This window comes from Hyperolius riggenbachi, chromosome 1 (genome assembly GCF_040937935.1).
Source record: "Hyperolius riggenbachi isolate aHypRig1 chromosome 1, aHypRig1.pri, whole genome shotgun sequence".
Classification (NCBI taxonomy): Eukaryota; Metazoa; Chordata; class Amphibia; order Anura; family Hyperoliidae; genus Hyperolius; species Hyperolius riggenbachi.
Genome location: NC_090646.1, coordinates 636,682,722 through 636,703,955, shown reverse-complemented (window position 1 = coordinate 636,703,955; position 21,234 = coordinate 636,682,722). Strand labels below are relative to the sequence as shown.

The window sequence follows — 21,234 nt, the reverse complement described above, 5'->3', positions numbered from 1 at the left end:
ATATTCTCCCACCTCGGCAGGACAACGTCCTTTTCTTCTGCATAAACCTGCAAATGTGGCAAGCTGCTAGTCTGTGTCGTATGTGTGTTGTGTATGTATATGTGTCTTGTGTATGTACTGTGTATGTGTGTGCATGTGTGTATGAGTGTGCTTGTTTATGTGTATGAGTGTGCATGTGTGTATGTATGTGTGCATGTGTCCTCTGTATGTATGTGTGTGTGTGTGTGTGTGCATGTGTCCTCTGTGTGTGTGTGTGTGTTTTGTGTGTGTATGTGTGCATGTGTCCTCTGTATGTATATGTGTGTGTGTGTGTGTGTGTGTGTGTGTGCATGTGTCCTCTGTGTGTGTGTGTGTGTGTGTGTGTTTTGTGTATGTATATGCGTTTGCATGTGTTTTGTGTATGTATGTGTGTGTGCATGTGTTTTGTGTATGTGTGTGTGTGCGCATGTGTGTGTGTGTGCATGTGTTTTGTGTATGTGTGTGCATGTGTTTTGTGTATGTGTGTGTTATGTGTGTGTGTGTGCATGTGTTGTGTGTGTGTGTGTATATGTTTTGTGTATGTGTGTGTGTGTGTGTGTGTGTGTGTGTGCATGTGTTTTGTGTATGTGTGTGCATGTGTTTTGTGTATGTATGTGCGTGTGCATGTGTTTTGTATATGTATGTGTGTGCGCATGTATTTTATATATGTATGTGTGTGTGCATGTGTTTTGTATATGTATGTGTGTGCGCATGTGTTTTGTATATGTATATGTGTGTGCATGTGTTTTGTGTATGTATATGTGTGTGCGTCTGCATGTGTCTTGTGTATGTATATGCGTGTGCGTTTGCATGTGTTTTGTGTATGTATGTGCATGTTTCTTGTGTATGTATATGCGTGTGCATGTGTTTTGTATATGTAGTTTGTGTATGTATGTGCGTGTGCATGTGTTTTGTATATGTAGTTTGTGTATGTATGTGCGTGTGCATGTGTTTTGTGTATGTATGTGCGTGTGCATGTGTTTTGTATATGTAGTTTGTGTATGTATGTGCGTGTGCATGTGTTTTGTGTATGTATGTGCGTGTGCATGTGTTTTGTGTACGTACATATGTATGTGTATATCTATGTGTGTCTTGTATGTGTCACAAAACCAGCAGCTGAAGGCCCTGCTCAGCTCTCTGCAGCCCTCCCTCTCTCTCCCCCCTTATTAGCCAGGCAAGATAAACAGTTAAATCTGTATGTAAGGAAGGGGGGAGGGGAAGGGGGGCATCCATGCTAAAATATTAGCAGAATTATAAGAGCGAAGGCCTATGATTTGGGGACTAATGGCTTGTGTCCTAGGGTTGCCATCTCCCTCCTTATGCAGGGTGTCCAGAACCGGCTGAAACTGGTTTGAGGCAGTATTGAGCTCATGAACAATGCAGAGCCTGGGCTGCTGCAGTGGGATAGAGCAGAAGACATTGCAAGAAGCTTGCCATCCCCACTCAGTGTGTGCAATCCCCATTAGACACACAGCACTGGTATGTGACATCTGCAATAAACACATGTGTATTAGGTGTGTGCATATAGAGGGAGGGGGGAGAGGGGAGGGAAAACAGACATGAGTTGCCATTACAAAGAACAAAAAAAAAAAAGCAGCAGAGTTTTCAATGATTTCTGCAGGAAGCCAGGAAATGCTCTGCAGATCTGTGCAGGTAAAGTAAATTGGGGAGCGGGAGGTCATCATTTGCACTTTGCATGTTCTGTAATGTCCTTTGCATGCTTCTCGTATGTTGCTTGCGTGTGTCATAGGCCAGGAGGCTTAAATATATAACAATCCCAGGCTGCATGGTGCACCAACCCCGCTTATAGGTCGAGCTGTCACACAAAAGGGGGGATGCTGATGGGTTGTTACGGGTTACCGTACCTGCTGGAACTGTGAGCTGCGAAAGGTGTACATAGGTGCTGTAGGATGCTCTTAAAGGGGACCTGTGGAGAGATGAAAATTAAGCCTGCTATCTTTCTTTCGTGCCAGTCTCCGGGCCGACTTGCTGATCCCTCGGATGCAGCCGGTGGAGTCAGGACATCTGGTCTGCAATAAATCCAGGCAAGTAGCATTTTATAACTGGGATCTAATGCTGGGCCATACACGGGTCCATCACGGCCCAATACGGCAAGCGGTTGGCAGATGGCAGTGATTGACGGCTACTTAATCTTGGTCTTATTTCAATGGGTGTCTAATCGAGAACTGCTTGATCTGGAGTTGCTGTACCCACCTGAAGCAGTATGTTGCTATGAGGACGTGTTCTTCCGCCACTCCTCAACCCACCCGCTCAACTGCTCAAAAGCAAATAAAACTTGAATGATCAGGGGAGATAGAACACTGTCAGATTCCATGAAAGTGATTGGATTGGCCTAAAAAAAAATCCATGCATTTGGCCTTACCACATGGCCAACCCAAAGATGGCAGCCTCTGTATCCCTCTCCAAACAGGTTTCCATGTACAATTGCAGTATTGTATTTGAATGTTTCGCTTTTGTGGTTGGTTGGACGTTTTTTATTCTATACCTCAGGAAAAGCTTTTGTTGTAAGTGTTTGCTTTCATTATTGTGTTTTGTGACTACTGATCCAAAGATTCTAAGAAATTGTCCTGAAGGAACCAATTGTGACCTAATATTGTCACCTTCTGGTCAAACTCAAGGACCCGGGCTGCTTACTCACCATCAAAATTATAACTGGTGTCCTACCTTTTAGTTTTTACCTTAGGCCTTGTTCATATGAACATTGGTGGTGGACACAACATTTGTGGGAAGTGGCTGGAGGCAGTGGTGGTATCGCAGTAACACAGCACCATACCTATTGTAGAAACATGTAGGCAGGTGGCAACCACACACCGGATTTAACAAATGCTGATATAGGTTCACTGCTTATGTAGTTTAGAACCATTTGCAGCAACCAAGTAAAGGTTGTCCATGAATGGTAAGTGGATGAACCCGTGTCAACCAGGCCTTATACCTGCCATTGGAACTGGCTCCTAAAAATGTCCTACTGGCTCCTAAATTTCATATTTATTAGTCCTCCCCATGCATACTGTTTGTCTCAGAAGCTATACGCTATTGGCCCTTACTTATGTCTTGAGTTGCTCAAAAAATACTCAAGACTCATGTTTGACACACATGGATCGATGGTGGCCTGATAATGGGAAACACTGACTATGCCCTGATCGAAAAATGATCAATGCAACAAATCCAAAATGTGACTGAAAAGGCTATTCAACAATCAATCAATGCACCGTCCACTTAATAAAAAGTTACCGCGGCTCTCAATTGTATTTTCGATTGAGAAACTGTCAGAAATCAGTCGAAAGTTGATCTTCCATGAATATGTGGGCAAGGGGCAGGTTTGTTCAAAGTGACTGAATCAGCTGACCATAGCAACCCCCTGTATGGCATCCTTAAAAGAAAGACCTGTTCTCTTGGCTGTGGTGAAAAGCACACAATACTTAACTGATTGCAAGAAAAAAAAAAGTCGTCTGCTGTAAAAATAAAAAAATCTCTCTAGTATTTCAAAGTTGACTTCCACAAACACAGTATAAAAATGATCTTAGATTTCAGCAACTTTTTAGCCAAAATTTGAATTTTATCAAATGAAAGACTTCGAAGTGCGGTAAAAATTAGCCTAATTTTTACTAATGCCACCACTCTGCACAGAGCATGTGCACACGGCAGGTGTGGGGGAGGGGTAATAAGGTGACATCATCACTCCGTGCTCAGCTTCACAAGCCTATAAGGGGCGTGCCCGAGACCATACCTTAGGTGCATGACACCCTGCAAAAAAGAGTGGCCTCCCAAAATAGAGAAACACTGCTGACAAGCTGTTTTGGCTATTAACATTCCTGACTCGATTATCCAAAAAGATATGTTAGCGGTAGGACACTTCGGTTGTGATACCATTCACATCTACATTTGAAAGGTAAAATATGATTTATGAACGGAGTACAGAATGGCAGCTTTTGCTGCAGTGTTTCCCAGGTGGAAAACCTGTCCAGGGCACTATCTGCAAGGTGTTTGTATGTCCTCACATTTGCGTGTCTTTCCCCCCCTCACATTCCTGTAACATACTTCCCCCAAAACTGACCCTAAAGCTGTGAATCCCAATGAAGGACAGTGAATGATGTGAATTGTTTGATATGTTATGTGAGGCTCAACCAAAACATCACTGCTACAGAAATGCATAATAACAATAGTAATAATAATTGACAATATTGCTTATTGGCGATTATATTTACTGATGCCCAGTTGCTGGAAGCAGCCAGATCTAATGTTTGGTGTATTTCCCCTTTTTTTCATTTGCAGGTCTTTGTCCACATCATGTGATTTTTCCTGCCAAACTACACCCGGCGGTAAATTCGAGTTAAAACCCTAAATACGGAGCTGTGGTTATGGCACGTTGAGACGCGGCATCAATCCATATCTATACCCTAAATATAGTTTTGGTGCAGCCTATGATGATCTAGAGGATGCGTTCATCAAGATTTCTGCCTTTGTTGATGTAATGAGAGCCTGGATGTAGTCCTATCAGCATTGTGTCCAATTTCTAATTTCACAGCTCCACAGATGGAATAAAAGGCAAGGCTAGGTGCGGGGAAGAGAGCCTGCATTCATGTGAGGCTGTGCGTCTTGTCTGTAAGCTGGAGGCCTGCGAGAGAGGAGAGTGGGCGCGTGGCAGTGGAGGGAGACACACAGGAGGCAGCTGGAATGAATGAGCAGAAGACTGAAAACAAAGACCTCCAGAATGGGCTTCTAAACACAATCCGCCTTGGAGTCATCTCTTGTTACTTCCTACAACAGGAAATCAACGACCCTGCTTGACGTTAAACCGGCCCCAGCCCTCTGCTGCCTTTGTCACAGCTCCAATCAAGAGAAGGGAAAAGGGAGAAATAAAATGGAGGACAGTAGTGAAAAGGTGTCCAGTGAATTCCTGTGAGAACTGGACCTTCCCAGAGAAAACAAGGCGGCCCATAAAGCCTTGGGGCAGATTTGGACTGGGTAAGTGGTGAGGAAGAGCAGCACACTATGTTTGCAGCCTTGTCTTGTGATTTTGGTGGATCCTGTTTGCAGTTGTTGATGAGGCTCACGGTTTGCTACTGCTGACCGTGGGGGTGGAATTTGGGATTGCTTTTGGGGTTGGGCAGACCGCTTGCTGGCGAGGTGGTCGGTATTGCCGCTCTGATGAACCGGATGCCACATTTCTGCCCGGCCCAGGTACACTTTTTAGTTTTCTGCCGACAAGTCCAGAATCGGCTGCAGAGTTCCCCCTGTGTGTTGTAAATCTCTGCAGAGCATGCATGAGGCTCACATGTATGCGTCATTGCTTGCCCTTTCTGCCTGGTTATTGCAGATTCATTTGAAACAGAAAATCTAGACCGTACAGGCACTCTTTAAGGTACGCACACACTCTCAATAGCTGTTGGCCAAACAGTCGTTAGTTATATCTTCATTTGGCGGTTTAGAAATGATCACTGTGCAGATGAGTTGCCCAGCTCTCTGGCGAGTGCCCTGTTCTGTACTACAAGGGTAGGATGAGTGGGAGGTGCCCTGCTGTGTGGGGCAACAACAGAAGGGCAATAAGATTGGACATTAGGGATCTAAATAATGTTAACATTATTAAGCTCATGATTAATGTTGTCAGTAGATTAACTACTTGAGAGGCAGCCACGAGGAGCGGGGGCGGTGATAGCATCGGGTTTGAAGGCCCAATTTCTTACCTTCCATCCAATAGTGCCCCCCAAACATTCAGTGAAGAGTAGAAAAACATGTTTTTTAGTCCCTCTTCACTCACCTGCCTTAATGGCTGTATAAGAGGAATGTCTTATGGTGTGGTGACATGGTCCTTGCTATGCAGGAGATAGTGTGATGGTAGCGGATTTTGTTATGGATGAGTCATGGTGGCCACACTAGTGTGATTATGCAGGAGAACAGAGGCGCCAAAAGAATAAAAGGAAGCTAAATGAGCTTAAAAGCCAAATTATTGGTAAATAGAGGAGGTAGTGGTCGACTTACCTCCTCCAAGTAGACACACAACGACTGTAGTAAAGACAGTCAATATATTTTATTTATGAACTCCAAATATGCAACGCGTTTCGCAGGTTTGATCCCGCTTCATCAGGCAATAACAACGGAGCACTAGTGTGATTGCAGCTTTGTTTGTTATGGAGAGGTCATGGTGGCCACACTAGTGTGATGGTAGCTGCTTTTGTTATGGAGAGGTCATGGTGGCCACACTGGTGCGATGGTAGCTTCTTTTGTTATGGAGAGGTCATGGTGGCCACACTAGTGTGATGGTAGCTGCTTTTGTTATGAAAGAGTCATGGTGGCCACACTAGTGACGGTAGCTGCTTTTGTTATGGAGAGGTCATGGTGGCCACACTAGTGTGATGGTAGCTGCTTTTGTTATGAAAGAGTCATGGTGGCCACACTAGTGACGGTAGCTGCTTTTGTTATGGAGGGGTCATGTGGCCACACTGGTGCAATGGTAGCTTCTTTTGTTATGAAAGAGTCATGGTGGCCACACTGGTGTGATGGTAGCTTCTTTTGTTATGGAGAGGTCATGGTGGCCACACTAGTGTGATGGTAGCTGCTTTTGTTATGGAGAGGTCATAGTGGCCACACTAATGTGATGGTAGCTGCTTTGTTATGGAGGGGTCACGGAGGCCACACTAGTGTGATGGTAGCTACTTTTGTTATGGAGAGGTCATAGTGGCCACACTAATGTGATGGTAGCTGCTTTGTTATGGAGGGGTCATGGTGGCCACACTGGTGCGATGGTAGCTGCTTTTGTTATGGAGGGGTCACGGAGGCCACACTAGTGTGATGGTAGCTACTTTTTGTTATGGAGAGGTCATAGTGGCCACACTAGTGTGATGGTAGCTGCTTTTGTTATGGAGGGGTCACGGAGGCCACACTGGTGCGATGGTAGCTGCTTTTGTTATGGAGGGGTCACGGTGGCCACACTAGTGTGATGGTAGCTGCTTTGTTATGGAGGGGTCATGGTGGCCACACTAGTGTGATGGTAGCTGCTTTTGTTATGGAGGGGTCATGGTGGCCACACTAGTGTGATGGTAGCTGCTTTTGTTAAGGAGAGGTCATGGTGGCCACACTGGTGCGATGGTAGCTTCTTTTGTTATGAAGAGGTCATGGTGGCCACACTAATGTGATGGTAGCTGCTTTGTTATGGAGGGGTCATGGTGGAAGCACTAATGTGATGGTAGCTGCTTTGTTATGGAGGGGTCATGGTGGAAGCACTAGTGTGATGGTAGCTGCTTTTTGTTATGGAGAGGTCATGTTGGCCACACTGGTGCGGTGGTAGCTTCTTTTGTTATGGCGAGGTCATGGTGGCCACTCTAGTGTGATGGTAACTGCTCTGTTATGGACGGGTCATGGTGGCCACACTAGTGTGATGGTAGCTGCTTTTTGTTATGGAGAGGTCATGGTGGCCACACTAGTGTGATGGTAGCTGCTTTTGTTATGGAGGGGTCATGGTGGCCACACTAATGTGATGGTAGCTGCTTTGTTATGGAGAGGTCATGGTGGAAGCACTATTATGATGGTAGCTGCTTTTGTTATGGAGAGGTCATGTTGGCCACACTGGTGCGGTGGTAGCTGCTTTTGTTAAGGAGGGGTCATGGTGGCCACACTAGTGTGATGGTAGCTGCTTTGTTATGGAGGGGTCATGGTGACCACACTATTATGATGGTAGCTGCTTTGTTATGGAGGGGTCATGGTGGCCATACTGGTGGGATGGTAGGTGCTTTGTTATGGAGGGGTCATGGTGGCCACTCTAGTGCGATGGTAGCTGCTTTTGGTATGGAGGGGTCATGGTGACCACACTAGTGTGATGGTAGCTGCTTTTGGTATGGAGGGGTCATGGTGGCCACACTAGTGTGATGGTAGCTGCTTTTGGTATGGAGGGGTCATGGTGACCACACATGTTGCATGACCCTGGCAGATGGTGGTGACCCTGGGGGATGGACAGAGTGGGGACCAATCAAAATCTGTGAGGAGATTATGATATGTACTCCCACCCCTAGATGTTCTCAACTATGAGGGGGGACACCCATACTATTCTGATTCCTATTCACCCATACCAGCACTAGATTACCACCTAACATGATTTCAAGTGATCATTTTGATGATGAAAATGTATTGTGCACAAAATAGATTGACCTACCTATGTAATTTTGAGTAATTTAGCGATTGCTAACAATATTTGGGTGGCATAGAAGTGGATGGACTAGCCTCAATGTTTGGCTTGATGCAGAGATTTTCCGCCACTCTGATGAAACTATTGCCTTGCAGAACTCAAGGTACTTAAAGATAAACTAAAACAGAGAATTTAACTTTATCCCAGTCAGTGGCTGATACCGCCTTTCCCTCGAGAAATCTTTACCTTTTATCGCATAGATCATCAGGGACGTCTGTATGGCTAATATTGTGATGAAACCCCTCCCACAGTGTGATGTCAGGACATAGGTCGTGGCGTCAGACTGTCAAAGCCTCATTGCATTGTGGGAAATAACAGCTGTTTCCAACTGCCAAGCAACAAGAATCTCCCTCTGTGCATATGTATAACTATATAAAAAAAAAAAAAACTTTTAGCCTATCGCATTGTTAGGGGGTGTGGTTATAGATAATGGCAGTTGGTGCTGTCTGTTTTTTTTTCATGTCTGCCAGTAGTAAAGATGATGTGCACATTGATCGTGGATCAAACAACAAGAATAAATACATGGTGAATATCAATCATTTCTTGATCTCTCTTCTATTTTTTTTACTTCACACTTTGCAATGTATTGATTTATTTTTTTTCTCCCATTTTCGCTAAGGTTCCTCTTTAAAGTTGCAGCTCTTAAAGAGACACTGAAGCGAAAAAAAAATTATGATATTATGATTTGTATGTGTAGTACAGCTAAGAAATAAAACATTAAGATCAGATACATCAGTGTAATTATTTCCAGTACAGGAAGAGTTGACAAACTCCAGTTGTTATCTCTATGCAAACAAGCCATTAAGCTCTCTGAAGTTAAGGTGCCCATACACTCGTCAGATTGGCAGCAGATAGATAAGAAATGCATCTGATGATGTATCTGATGCGTTTTTAGAACATTTTTTACCAGGAAAGAATTCCAATAGATTTCAGTTTGAAATCTATTGAAATTCGATCTGATGGCATTTTTTTGCCATCAGATTTCCATTAAGGCCAATGCAAACTGATAAGCAATCTCATCAGATCGACCTAAATTTTCCATCCTGCCTGGTCGATCGAAATCGATCGAAATCGGCCATCGATCGGTCGATTGGCCAACCGATTTTCAAACGATCGATCGGGATCGATCGATCGGCCAGAAAATCGGCTAAGTGTATGGGCCCCTTTAGTCGTGGAGAGGGCTGTTATCTGACTTTATTATCTCAACTGTAAGTGAACTGTTTACTTTTTCTCTGCTAGAGGAGAGGTCATTACTTCACAGACTGCTCTGAAAGACTCATTTTGAATGCTGAGTGTTGTGTAATCTGCACATATTATAGAATGATGCAATGTTAGAAAACACACTATATACCTGAAAATAAAAGTATGAGAATATTTTCTTTGCTGCTAATCTTCTAGTAATTATTCATAGTACACAACCAATTCACTATATCATATTTTTTTTTTCGCTTCAGTGTCTCTTTAAAGTTCCTCTTTAAATGGAACAGTTGCAGCTGTAAGCATGCTTTTTAAAGTGGGGCATCTCTTACCTATGAGATACGGCCAACTCTGCGCGGTTAAGGCTTCATATACCCGTTTTGATATTTACGGTATATGCCTTTTCTATTATTTGGACAGAGTAGGGGTTCACGGAGTTATGACGCCTCCTCTGTGTTTGGGGGCAGATTGTCTCCGGTTGCTGCTCGGAGATTGTGACGAGGGTAAGATCGCTTACCACTCTTTCTACTCAGGGCCCGTTTACACTACACGCGTTTCCAGCCGCGTTTTGGAAACGCGTGCGGGTGGCCCAACACGCACGACATCACACAGTGCATAAAGTGCACTGTCTGATGTTCACACTGCATGCGTTCCGGACCAGTGCGGTCCGGGAACGCATGCTGCACGCAGATTTAGCAAAAACGCGCGTCTGTCCCATTCACTTTTCAGTGATGGGATCAGCCACGCAACGCATACAAACGCGGATGGCGTGCGTTCCTGTGCGTTGTGTTCCGCATGCGTGGCCATCCGCGTTTGTAATGTGAACCGGCCCTCAGTGAGAGATTTTTTTTCTTGCCTATAGGGCAGCTTAAATCCCAGACATTCTTATTGTGCAAGCCTGTGCAGCTTGAAGCTAAAATTCCACACATTCTTTTCTTTATTTACAGGGAGGATGCACTGAGCTCCTTGCTGTTTTGTTCCCATCTGAAAAAAATCCCTCAAAAACCAAACGCCTAAAATGGCATCCCCCAAGCTGGCCACCCGGATGCATCTCTTTTTCCAATGCGATTTCGGTTAATCTGGCATCCTCTAACCTCACCCATTTTATATGCAGGCTGTGAGAATGCCGAGGTTAGTGCCTGCCTGCTTGTTCTAGTCTCTGCTGTTTGTACACCCTACACTGGGGGGGACCGAGCTGTGAAAAGCAGGCCTCCCTTTGTCACGTTTGCCTTGCACACTGCAGCCTTCGTCTTTAGCTCTGTGTGCCGTGGTAGCTTCTGAGAATCTCTTTCTTGCCGACGAATCGCCTTTTTCAATTAATAAAACGTCTCGGCAAGGCATGCCCGGTGACACCATGTGGCTTTAATTGGAGCCGTGTTCACGTAGGTGGCTGCATGATGGTCACAGTGGATCTGCAAGCCTCCTCGTTACAGGGCCTCTTGTTTACTGCTGCAGCAGAGGCAGGCCCCGCTGGATTGGATCCTGCTTCCCTCTCCCTCTCCGGTGAGATTGCCTGCAGCTGTGTTCCCCTGTATTATTCCATGCAGGAGCCAACGTCAGAGTTCTGTGCTAGCATTGACTGCAAGAGGTGGCCAGGAGACAGGAAATATTGTAAAAACGTAAGTCACGGCTTGGAAGGGTTGAGAATATTTCACGTCCTTATTATTTTATCATTTTTTTCTGCAGACTTTAAGATTTGCTGATCCCTGATTTTTCTGTAAGCCTTCTGGGTAGGCCAGCCTAGGAATTTACAGGCCTGTATGAACTAAGGGAGCCTTTGTTCCCAGCCAGAGAGGCCTTGTTGTATGTAATGCAGAGGTTGTGCACATCACAGATGTGCATTCAGGTATTGCTTGGAATGAACACTTGGTGTGTTCATTGTTGCCAGTATGAGATTTTCCTTTTTGGAATGCAATGCAGAAGCGTTATTGATCACTAAGGTTAACACATTACTGTTATGAATGACTTCTAGAGCGCCATCCTTAGTGTACTGCGGTGCTAAATAACGTTGGGTACAAACCGGGGTGCGTTTTATATACAGAGGCAAAGAACATAAATGTAACCTAATACAGACAGATGTCTAGCAAAACATGCAAGCCATCTGGACATTGTTCACTTTTATGCAATAAATTGAATTTGTTTTTGGTGCATGGCAAATATTGCATGTTTTTTACGGTGTTGTTGAATATATGACATAGAAATTAATCATATTTTTATAGTCATTTTCTCCTTGGGTTAATGACTGCTATTTTATATTCTTACTCGAAGGCATACGCTGGATGGGATCTTGAGGCTGAGTCACAAAGCTTTGCTTTTAAATTATCTCATCTAACATATTGACTCTCTAGTTATCTCTCCTTAATTCATGATTTATCTCTCCTTATCTGACTTAACTCATGATTTATCTCTTTTTTTTTTCAACTTCACTCATGGTTTATCTCTCATAGGTGTTGATTCACAAATCTTACTTATTTTTCACCTTAAAGAGAACTCGAGGTGTGTTTAAAGAATGTTATCTGCATACAGAGGCTGGATCTGCCTATACAGCCCAGCCTCTGTTGCTATCCCAAACCCCACTAAGGTCCCCCTGCACTCTGCAATCCCTCATAAATCACAGCCGTTCTGTGAGGCTGTGTTTACATCTGTAGTGTCAGTCTCAGCTGCTCCCCCGCCTCCTGCATAGCTCCGGTCCCTGCCCCCGTCCCTTCCCTCCAATCAGCAGGGAGGGAAGGGATGCAGGCGGGGACTGGAGTTCTGCAGGAGGCGGGGAGAGCAGCAGACTGACACTATAGAGATAAACACAGCCAGCTCTGACAAGCTGTTTGTCAGCAGCGTGGCTGTGATTTATGAGGGATTGCAGAGTGCAGGGGGACCTTAGGGGGGTTTGGGATAGCAACAGAGGCTGGGCTGTATAGGCAGATCCAGCCTCTGTATGCAGATAATATTCTTCAAACCCACCTCGGGTTCTCTTTAAGGGCCTGTGCAGCGTCTCCCCGCAGGCAAGAGGGGTGGATGGCTTTGCTGTCCAGTTTGCACTGCTGCACGAATCTGGATGGTACGCTGCAGATCACTTTGCCGTACATGGTATAGCTTAGCGATTTGGGCTGTGTCTTCACAGCATAATGGGAGCCGCGGCCCAATCGGAACCGGCCGTGGCTCCAAGTGGAAACCAGCCCTAACTGTAAAGAGAGCTAATGCATGAGATAAATAAAGAAAGAAATCTTGAGTTAAGTCAAATAAGGAGAGCGAATTCATGTGTTAAGTCAAATAAAGATAAATCATGATGAGTTATGTTAGATCATTAATTAGTTCATTAATTAGTTATGATTCAAATTATATTATTATTTATAACAACAACAATAACAATAATATTTATATAGCGCTTTTCTCCCTGGGGACTCAAAGCGCTGTGACCATGCATTATGCAGTCTCAAAGGCTCTGGAAAAGAGGTGAGTTTTTAGCCTTTTTTTTAAAGCTGTCCAGAGAGGGAGCCTCTCGTACTGATTGTGGAAGTGAGTTCCATAGAGTAGGGGCTGCATAGGAAAAGGCCCGAGCACCAAATGTTAAGTGTATCCTGGGAATAATCAGCTTCATCTTGTTGGCAGAGCGGAAGGTGGGGCATAAAGTTCCAATAGATCCGCTATGTATTTGGGTCCCATGTGGTGTAGAGCCTTGAATGTCAGCAGGCAGATCTTAAAATTGATTCTCCATTTTACTGGCAACCAGTGAAGAGTTTGCAGTACTGGGGTGATGTGTGAGCTGCGGGGGGCATTGGTTAGGATTCTGGCTGCAGCATTCTGTACTAGCTGTAAGGAGCGCAGAACCTTTTCTGTAGATCCGATGAACAGGGCGTTGCAGTAGTCTAGGCGGGAGGATACAAATGCATGAACCAGGGCAGGTAGGTCTTCAGCTGGGATAAGGTGTTTGATTTTCGCTATATTTGTTAGATGGAAGAAGGAGGACTTGACGACAGCTGATATCTGCTGTTTGAGTTTTAGATTTCCATCCAGGATCACCCCAAGGTTTCGCAGAGTCTTTCTACTGTACAGTATCTCCCCCAATTGCTAGTTTGAGGTGGTGAGCGTTTTGAACTTTATCCATCATGTGTGGACCACCTACCACCAACACCTCTGTTTGGTCAGAGTTCAGCCTCAGCCAGCTGGTGTTCATCCAATTTTGTAAATCCACTAGACACGCATTTATGGATGCTGATGGGTCTTGGGTGCCAGGCTTCAAGGACAGATACAGTTGTGTGTCAACTGCATAACCATGGTATCCTAGGCCATAGTTATGGATTATTTTGCCCAGTGGGAGCATGTAGACTGCAAAATGTACCCCCATCCCTTAAAAGGAACAAAGGTGTAAGACCTATGGGAGCTGCCGTATTTATTTTCTTTTCAAAGAGGGATCGTCAGCCACAAAATCAAATTCCATTTAAAAACTGCACTGTGTTTATAATGCTGCCAGGAATCTCACCCTGCAGTGAAAGCTCTGCAATCTATTCAGAATGTATCTGCTGTAATTATCTTATCTCAGTCAGCTGAGCTCTATTGTTTCGCTGATGCCGAAGACAGAGAGAGAGGAAAGCTTGTGATCTGCCCTCCCACATTCCTGCTTCTAACCGATTGGTCTGAGCACTCTTCAGTATGACAGGCTAAGGCTACAACATGATCATGTGCTCACACGTGTTTACAAGGAAGCTAGCTATGACACTGCAGATTGGAGGAGAAAAGAAAAAAACTTAAGGGAGGAAATTACATCAGGATTTGGCTTCACTCTTAGGGAAAATGACATGGCCCCTGCCAGGAATAGAATTCTCTTCATTTACTATATAAAATTCACTGAAATAAAAAAAAAAATGGACAGTGCAATACATCTGTTTTGTAAGTAAATCAAGCATTCATCTACTTATGTATGCATTTTGTTTCCTGGCATAGTATGGCCTATCCTCCTGCTTTAACAATACCAGTTCCCTGGCAGTCCTGCTGATCTGTCTGGTCATTAGGGTCTAAATCAGACACCTGAAACAAGCATGCAGCCAGGAAATGTGCATTATTTAAAAAGAAATAAATGTTAGCCTCCATAGCCCTCACACTTTAGGTTCCCTTTAAAGGACACCTGAGGTGAAAATAAACTAATAAAATAAACAATTGTATATATCCCACTGCTCCTAAAATTGTGTTTGTTTGTTTTTAAGATATTCCACAGTTTTATTTTATAATTAAGTCTGCTTTTTAAGTTTTTACCGTAATTTAAGGAGAGATAAATTAAGGAGAGATAAATTATTGAATTTATATCATTTAAGTTAAAGAGGAACTTTAACCCAGGATTGAACTTCATCCCAATCAGTAGCGGATACATCCTTTCCCATGAGAAATCTTTTCCTTTTCACAAACGGATCATCAGGGGGCTCTGTATGGCTGATATTGTGGTGAAAACCCTCCCACAGTGTGATGTCAGGACCATGGTAATGAGTTTTCTGTCTGTGAACCTCTTTGCATTGTGGGAAATATTGGCTATTTCCATCTGCCAAGCAAGCAATCTCCCTCTCTGTGCATAGAACTCTCAGTAATGAACATAACGTACAGAACTGAAGATGTCACAACATAAATAATCTATAAATGAATATTGTAAACAATAAGCAATTTATCCCCATGATGCCGGCATCAATGAGATAACTGCGTCACTTACGAAGTAACACAGCCTCGCATTATTTCTTATTATATGCAAAAGAAAGTAATGCGTGAGGACATCTTGTGGCCAAATAGTAAAATCACACCTACAAATATTATTAATATATCATCTTGACATACATATTACAAAAAAATGTATTCCCTACTAAATTATATGCTTAAAATTAGTTATGAATGGAAAACTAAAAAAATGCACCTTTATTTCCAAATAAAATATTGTCACCATACAGGTCCCTGTACTAGGGATAGAATTTAAACGTTGCAATAAATGGGACAAATGGGCAAATAAAATGTGTGGCTTTTATCCACAGTTTTACATTTTATTTTAAAACTATAATGGCCGAAAACTGAGATTTTTTTTTTCCCATTTTTTTTCTTATTAATCCCATTAAAAGGAACCAGAGACGAAGCACCCTCAGGTATTTTACCATATATATCAGTGGGAACATTAGAGAAAACACCTACCCTGCTCTCTGTTTCATTATTTACTGTTCAGATTGCTTCTTATCAGCCCTGATAAAATCCCCAACTGAGCATGCAGTCTGGCTTTTCTCAGGAATATTTATAGCCGAGTCTGTGTTCTCTCATGTCTTTTCAAGCCCAAGCCTGCCCCCTGCTGGCTCTGCTCAGGAATCATTATAGCTGAGTCATTATAGCAAAGCCAGACTGAATGCTCAGTCAGGGATTTTATCAGGGCTGATAACAAGCAGGCTGAGCAGTGAAGAATGAAACAGAGAGCAGGGTAGGTGTTTTCTCTAATGTTCCCACTGATCCATATGGTAAAATACATGAGGATGCGTCGTCTCTGGTTCACTTCAAGGGTGGCCATACATGGTACAATATTTTTTTTTCTCGATTAGATAATTCAGTTCAATTATTCCGTTAGATCGAATATAAAGATTTTTCCAGCATGTCGGATCTAATTTTTCTCAAAAACGGGATAATCGTTCGAATTTCATGATAAAAAAAAAATATATTTTCAACTTTCATTCGATTCGATCATTTAGATCGAATAAACGGGATAATCGAACATTTTTATTGTACCATGTATGGCCACCATAAAATGCATTTAGAATAAAATAATACTTAGCATAATGTACCACCCAGAAAAAGCCTAATTGGTGGCGAAAAAAAACAAGGTATAGATCATTTAGATGTGATAAGTAGTGATAGTTATTGGGGAATGAAAGGGAGAAGCGCTGAAATGTGAAAATTCCTCTCGTCCATTAGGTGAAAACAACCCGTGGGCTGAAGTGCTTAACCAGTTACGTACCTCTGATACGTGTATCTATGCCACTGGAAACTTCACTTAAAAACCATAGGGTGTAGATAAGTGTACGTTTGTTTACCTTGCCATTTCTGGTGTTGCAGACCTGCTATTCTGCCGCAATCTCGCCGTTCTGTGATCAGGGAATAAGAACAGCTTGTTCTCAAACCCGATCACAGTGCCTGTAATGAGAGCTTGTGGCAGCGAGACACAGGCTCTCATTCACAAAAGCCGAACTTAAAGGAATACTTAAGGGAAAAAAAAAAAATGACATTTACTCACCCGGGGCATCCCTCAGCCCCCTGAAGCTGGATGGTGCCCTCGCAGCCCCGCTCCGATCGTCCTGTCCCCGCCGGCGGCTACTTCAGGGTGCGGCGACAGCCGCCGACAGGCTGGGAACGCGGCTGATTTTCCGCGTTCCCACTCGCTATATGCTGCTATAGCGTAGCTATATACGCTATAGCAGCATATAGCGAGTGGGAACGCGGAAAATCAGCCGCGTTCCCAGCCTGTCGGCGGCTGTCGCCGCACCCGGAAGTAGCCGCCGGCGGGGACAGGACGATCGGAGCGGGGCTGCGAGGGTACCATCCAGCTTCAGGGGGCTGAGGGATGCCCCGGGTGAGTAAATGTCATTTTTTTTTCCCCTTAAGTATTCCTTTAAAAAGTACTACGGTAGTACTAATATTAGAAGAAGAAGGTTAAGTGTAGCACCATCTTGTGGCCGAATAGTAAAATGCACTAACACAGCATTACATACATAAAATACATTTACATACACACGTTTTTAATAAATTTTAACCCCTTACTTTACTTAACCTCCCTAGCGGTTTGATTATTTCCAGATTTAGGTTCTGAAAGCGGTTTTAGACCCTAAAATTCATACCGCTAGATAGATCTGTGGTAGCCCTGCACATTACACACCTCCCATGGATTCTGCTTGGGGTTACCGCTCTGTACTGTGAATTTCCGGCCCGAGCCTGACTCGGGGCTACCACCAAGGAGGTTAACTTACTTACGTTTAATTAGCCTATAGTTCACAAAATAAGAAAATTAAATAAATACATAAATAGTTACCTTACAGACTTTTTAATATGTAAGTCATGAAGGTATTTTACTGTTAATTTTGCAAATAGACTCATTATTGTTATAGTATTAAATTATTTCCAGATAAAATATTGTCGCCGTACATTGTACTAAGGACACAATTTAAATGTTGTAATAACCGGGACAAATGGGCAAATAAAACGTGTGGGTTTTATGTATCGAAGCACATTTTCTTTTAAAACTAAAGTGGCTGAAAACTGAGAAATAATAATTTTTTTCCCTTTTTTTTTTTCTTATCACTGAAAATTAAGGGGGAAAAAAACCTGCGGTTAATAAGTAAGGTGAAATAATACATCAGGATAGTTTAGTGAATCAGCCCCTTTTATCTCATGAATTGTCTCTTTTGTGAATCTCTTAAGCCTCATACACACGCTCAACAAAAGTCTTTTAAATGCACAATTATCAAACAACTTTTGTTGTTGAAACAAACCAAAAAAGTATTTTGCTATTATTCAGACAACTGATAAGACATCAATCCAACTGTTGAACAATCGCAAACAACTTATTTTGTTTGTTCTTCAACTTGTTTTACAACAAAAGTTGTTTGATAATTGTGCTGCATAGAAGGCCGCTGTTGAGCGTGTGAATGGGGCTTTGTATTGACTTGAGCTGCGTCTTTTCAGTTGTCTGAACAATAGCAAACAACTTTTTTGGTTTGTTTCAACAACAAAAGTTGTTTGATAATAGTGCATTTAAAAGACTTTTGTTGAGCGTGTGTATGAGCCTTTAGCGCCCATAGATGCTTTGAGTACTTATCCAGCCAACCAGCTTCTGGTGGGAGACGGAGATTAGACAGTCAGGCGGGTTTGCTGGTTGGCCATGCAATGTATAATAATCTTTCAATCTTGCTACTTTCATGTAGTGTAAGAACTTGTCAAAACAAATTTTTCAAAATAATTTCAACTTGTTGGCCCTGAAGCTGCCCATTAATCTTCTTGGCGTTTAATTTCTGTGTGATTTTTTTTTATGTTTTTTATTTTTATTTTTTTTATATTGTAAGCATTTTTGCGGACGTCTTGCAAGATGTCCGCAAGCATGCGTAGAATATTAAAAAAGCTTGTTTTTTCTTTTTTCTTTTTTTTATGTTTACTAAAAATATATTTTTTATTTATTTCTTATTATTTAGTAGTGCTAGTTTTTTTTTTTTATTATTTTTAAGGATGAGTCAGGCTCGTCCTGGAAGTGAACTTCCAGACTAAAAATCTAGTCCGCAGCACTGAAAAGGTTTGGTGTTTCTTTAACAGTTTCACAGCATCAGAATTTAGTTTTTCTTACCCAAGCCTCATTTTTAGCTGCACAGAAGAAAACTGCCCGGGCATTTTTCCCCTGATGCTGTGCAAAGCATGATGGGAATTTCTGATGTTGTTGTTCACGTTCTGCTGTTTTGGTGCAAATTATTATTATTTTTTTATTTTGAATTTGAGATTTGAAGCCTAGCGCATGCAGCTGGGAGGGGTGATCAGCACACAGGACAGTTGGAACTGTGTCTCATGCTCCCCGTCACCTCCTTTCAACCAAAAAGATGACTGCAACCATGAAAAAGATGGCTGCCCCCATGAAATCAAACATTTGCCTGTTCTTTTAAAACAGGGTGGGTAAGAGATTATATTACCTATCTATTTTAATTAACATAACTAACGTAACTTAATGACAGTATGTTTGTTTCGGCTGAAGTTCCCCTTTAACACTAGGGAGCTTAACAGTAAAGTCTCCCAAACAATCGGATCAGGTACCGTTAATGGTGCCGTTGAACAACGAGCGTTCTATCAATCATTCTGTTCATCTGAATTTCGGAAAGATTATTCTACTTTAGTCAAATAGTTTATCATGTTGCTCTCCGTTGGTGGGCCCGAACGATAGTTTCCGATCGGACGGTCGATTCTTCGAGAAATTGGATCATTACTGGGCACCTTTGCATGTTTTTGGAAAGATTGTACAATTAAGATTGTATGGTGTATGTATACAAGATCCATTCCTTTTGCAATTGTTCCTCTCTGTTAAGCTGGTGCAGTAGCAGTTGTCTGTTCCTTCTTTCCTGGCATAAATATGTAATGTCTGCTGAGCACTTTACAAACTAGCTACCTAACGCCTAACCCTTAAACCCCCCCCCCCCCCCCCCCATCGCACAAACTACCTTCCTAACGTTTAAACAACCCTCACCCCAAACTACCTGCCTAAACCCCTCGCACACTAGCTAAGGGCCCATTTCAGCTAGCGACATTGCGATGCAATCATCGCAAATGCGGCCGATGGAAATGGGCCCTTAACCTAACACCCCTCACACTCATTTCTGAAAAAAGAAAACCCCGCAAATTCTCGGGCGCTGCTGTAGGCCATTTACCGGGCGCCCAAATTTGTGCTTTGGCGCCCAAATACAGATATTTTACATTGGCGCCTATATCGGCATCCAATTAGTCCACTTGCCGCGTGCACCCTTTTTTTTACTGCTTCAGGGGCCTGGGGCCACAGCAATCCACTGCAATACAGTGGGAAGTATACATCCCAAGATTTTGAGGTAACAAAGGACGACACCTTTAACCTGTAGACAACCGCTCCACGCCAATTGCCCCAGGACTGCTATACGCCAATTGGCGTGAAGTCCTGGGGTGGGATTTAGCAGGAGATTGCGCACTCCGCTCCATTATCAGTCTCCCGGGGCAATCGCTGCTAGGAGACTGTTAGACGCCAAAAACGCCATCTATTTACATTGTACAGCACTGCGATTTACGGCAGCGCTGTACTGGGGACAGCCGTGTGGCACGGCTGTCTCCCTGGAAGGCACAGAGAGTGATTGGCTCTCATATGCGGATGTCTATGAGAGCCGATCGCTGGGATTGGCTGACGGGGGAGGGAGGGGATAAAAAAATAAAATAAACAAATATTAAAAAAAAAAATAAACATCCCAGCAGGGATCAGAGCCCACCAACAGAAAGCTCTGTTGGTGGGCAGAAAAGGAGGGGGGGGGGGATCACTTGTGTGCTGATTTGTACGCCCTGCAGCGAGGCCTTAAAGTGGCAGTGGCTTAAATTGTAAAAAAATAGCCTGGTCACTAGGGGGGTGTAAGCCTATGGTGCTGAAGGGGTTAAGACACCCCTAATCAGGCCCCACTACTCCCTACTACTCAGTAGAATTCATAAGCAAAAGATGTAAATTTATAATTCAAACCACACTGGACCTTTTTATCATCACTACTTTCCCATCATCTTAGTATGTGAAAATAAAAAATATCAATTTAAAAGACAAGAATAAAGTTTATAGTCAAGTACATTGTTAGTAGGAAAAAAGATAAATAAAAAAAAAATATATATAAATATATAATATAAAATCATATTTATATGGATCTTTACATCAGCACTGAAAGAGAGATACATGAGGAAGAAAGAGGGACAGTTGGGAGCTCTGGGAAAGAACAGACTGACAGTCACCCTCCTCACTACTGCAGAACCTACCTGAATAATTGCCCTTCACCACAAATGGAGCTCATCTGTCACATGATCAGTGTCTTGCCTGATGGGAAATTATCTGCAGCCCAACTTTTTTTGTCTCCACCTACTAAAACCTGCTGTCTCTGCCCAAGCACAAAATTCTCCTATCACAGTTCAAGCATCACACAGTAGACTGGGCATAGCAGGTTAGGCTGCACAATTCCCCTTAGCCCTTGAACTGGGATAGGCTGATGTATGTATGATCAGTAGCAGCATGCATGAATAGGCAGACAAAGCTAGGCTGCAGATCATTTCTCATCAGCCAATAA

The 21,234-nt window shown here is 43.1% G+C and overlaps 1 long non-coding RNA gene across 1 annotated transcript in view; it reads right to left on the bottom strand.

The window, feature by feature from the left end:
- LOC137530035 (uncharacterized) overlaps positions 1–20,984 on the bottom strand; it is a 119,699-nt gene extending 98,715 nt beyond the window's left edge. Inside the window, exon 1 of the long non-coding RNA XR_011023646.1 lies at positions 20,930–20,984. This is a non-coding gene — a long non-coding RNA (uncharacterized lncRNA). The remainder of the gene's footprint in view (positions 1–20,929) is intronic.
- Between the last annotated feature and the right edge of the window lie 250 nt (positions 20,985–21,234).